This window comes from Anopheles ziemanni, chromosome 3 (assembly GCF_943734765.1).
Source record: "Anopheles ziemanni chromosome 3, idAnoZiCoDA_A2_x.2, whole genome shotgun sequence".
Lineage (NCBI taxonomy): Eukaryota > Metazoa > Arthropoda > Insecta > Diptera > Culicidae > Anopheles > Anopheles ziemanni.
Genome location: NC_080706.1, coordinates 5,831,571 through 5,834,688, shown reverse-complemented (window position 1 = coordinate 5,834,688; position 3,118 = coordinate 5,831,571).

Here is a 3,118-nt window from a genome sequence, read left to right as displayed (position 1 = left end):
CCCAAGTTTTACGCCGACTCCTCGGACGATGGCGCCGGACCGGGTGCCACGGACACCGCCTGAACCACCCACCGGAAGCCACGCGTGTGTGTTGACATTTGCCGTTTAGCAGTTTTTCGTGTTATAGCGAAAACAAAAACTTGCCCGATCCTAGGATGAATGGCACCTCCCACGAGGGGCGGTCAAGATGGGCGTCCATTTTGGGATTTTGGATGTCAGTTTTTGGTGTCATATCCGGGAGCACTCGATGCCTGCCTTCGATAAGGGGGGAAAACAGGCAGGAGAGTTGAAACTTTCGGGACTATCTTATGTACGATCCGCTGGGATTCGTGAAAGGCTGTTAGTTCAATGTTTATCCTTACTCCCATTTCCAAAACCAAACGGGGGTGAAAAACCCCCCCCACTAGACGTTATTATATATGCTCAAACTAATAGAAACCATCTGTATCGAATAAAAGAAAATTAAATCAACGCATAGGACAACAATGCCTGAAGGGCGCAAGTGAGGGAACGTTTAAGGAAAAGGTCAATTTAGAAGAACTCACCAAACACCACCACGGAACCGTGTATAGTTGTATTTATTTTTAAATGTTTTTCTTAAGCCTTTTTAAGCCTGTCGTACTGGAAAATGAAACAAGCAGCGAATGGGTGTTCGTGTCCGTGTCCACATGCATGTTACCGAAAACTTCACCCCAAAACAGCCGCAGGATGCAAGTGAAAGCTGAAATAAATGCAAAAATCCTAGTCATTTAAAACCCGCGCGAAGGAGTTCTTTTTTTTTGCAAGGAGTCAAAACATCTCCTTCCAGCGGGTCGCCGAATGTTGGTCGGTGTTTGTTGGTAGTTTGTTGTTATCTTTACGTTAAATTTTCCCACCGATTGGCATGGGCATGCGGTGGTATCGGAGCAGAACAAAGCCGGGAAAGCGTTCGGCATTCGGACGGGGAAGGGGAAAAAAACGAGGTGGGAAAAACGAGATTAGATTAATGCAATAACTGTTAAGCGTGAGGTTAGGCGAACGGTAGCAATTAGGTGTTAGGTGAATCTTTTCAAAACCAAAGCAAATGTGTGATCGAGTGTGCAGTATGAGAAGCTAAAGACAAAACTTCAACCGAAAAAAGGCCAACACAATGTGGATTCAAACAATGCCGGGCCCCTTTTTTTGGCTGAAGGATGCCGGAAAACCCATTTTAATCCTCCGAATGCCTACAAGCACGTCGCAACCAACCGTTCCCGAGCCTACGAGCATATGGAAAACAAAGGATTATGCTACAGAGCAAAGAATGGCACGGGCTTTTATTTGGGTCCAGAGGGGAACGATTAAAAAGGCGAAAATAAAAAAGTTCTTCTGATGAAAGAGAAAAAAAAAATGAGGATGGAAAAAATAAGTGCAATGTTGTTACCGTCCTCTAGCACTTCCACTGCACGTTTTATTACGTCTACAACTATTGTTACCACTAACGCTTATCGGACATTTAGAATGTCTACCATTGTTTCTTTATTGTTTGTCGACAAACGGCCAAATCCATTCAAGAAGAATGCAAGACAAAAGCTACCCTTTCCAGAAGCTAGATTGTTTAGCAATTTTTATGTTTAATTCTCTTATTTTTTCCAATTAGAAGTAACAAAACACATGACTAACACATGCGACGCTTCTTTGTGGTTCTGTGTTGCAAACTTAAACCGAGCCAAATTAGTAACACTTGGTAGTAAGAGTATTGTACACCAACAAAAATCAAATGCTTGTATGAGAATTCGAATGGGAAGGGCTGGCAAACTGTAGAAGAGACAAAAAAAAAACCAAGATCGTTGTGACTAGTCCTAAGACACCGATGTTTCATTCATACCGCCGATTTGTAGAGGAAAATGTTATAATAAACAGATCATTGTACGATGCAGCACGTGTTAAATGTAGAACGGAACGTAGCGAGAGCCACATTGGAAACGTTTACAATTTTGCAAGATTAAGAGAGGAATGGAAAACAGAGTAGAGAAATAATAGGTGAGCTAGGATACAGCGCATACACACTTCACACGTTCCAGTACTGTTTAGCGGCAAAACTTGTGTCTTTGATGGTAGCAACATTTTTGTGATTAGTTTTTGTATTGGAAATTTGCAGCAGAGCAATGGGAGAGCATTTGGTGGGAAGAGTAGCTAAATAGGGAAAGAACGGTGATTTTGTTGAATCTAACCTATCTAAAGAAATGGCAAAATGAAATGATAAAAATGAGCACAAAATAAAATTTGTTTTCAAATGAAATTATCCGAAAACGGCACTGCTTTTCTTTTTAAATGGTTACATACAAATGTTAAACCTTGTTTTATTCTCAACTGCATAAGAAAAAGGTGAACTCGCTTTATTATACAGATAAATATAGAACCATCTTTGTCGTCTCATTTATTATTACCACTTTGCACAACTGCATAATCTACTACACCATTCATTCACTCACTCGATATCGTGTCCGTATTGCCGAGGGGGAAAATGTCCATGAACCGGGTAATCCTAAACCGAACGAAATGTAACGTTAGAAACGAACCGTTTTGTCAAATACTAACTTGCTCTCGCGCCTCACGCGTGGGTTATTGTTTGTAATGCTATAATGCCACCAAAGGATATCGTTTCGTCGGTCGCTGCTGTCTCAGACGGATGAAAACGAGTAAGAGAGCACTGCTTGCAACCGTCCAGAGCACGTGTTTAAACTAGTGTTGTGCTTAATGAATCTTTTGGCGAGATTCATTCATATGAATCTTTTACCTAAGATTCATTCAGATGGATTCATGAATCTTTGCGGATTCGAATATTCAAAGCTTAATGAATTTTTCGAAACCTTAATGAATCTTCATGAATCTTTCATGGTTCTGTCATGAATCTCCCCGATTCTGTCATAGGCGTGGACAATGAGACCAAAAAAAAAAAAAAAAAAAAAGGTGGTCCCTCAACCGACTTTTGGTTGGTGACTTTACATCATTTGGTGTGTCTTTGGGATTCATGAATCTCGCGGCGAAAGATTCATGAATCCCTTATAAGGCAGAGATTCATTCAGATTAATGAATCTGAATCCGATTTACACAACTCTAGTTTAAACCCTTCCCGTACCCGGATTACTCTAGGAGC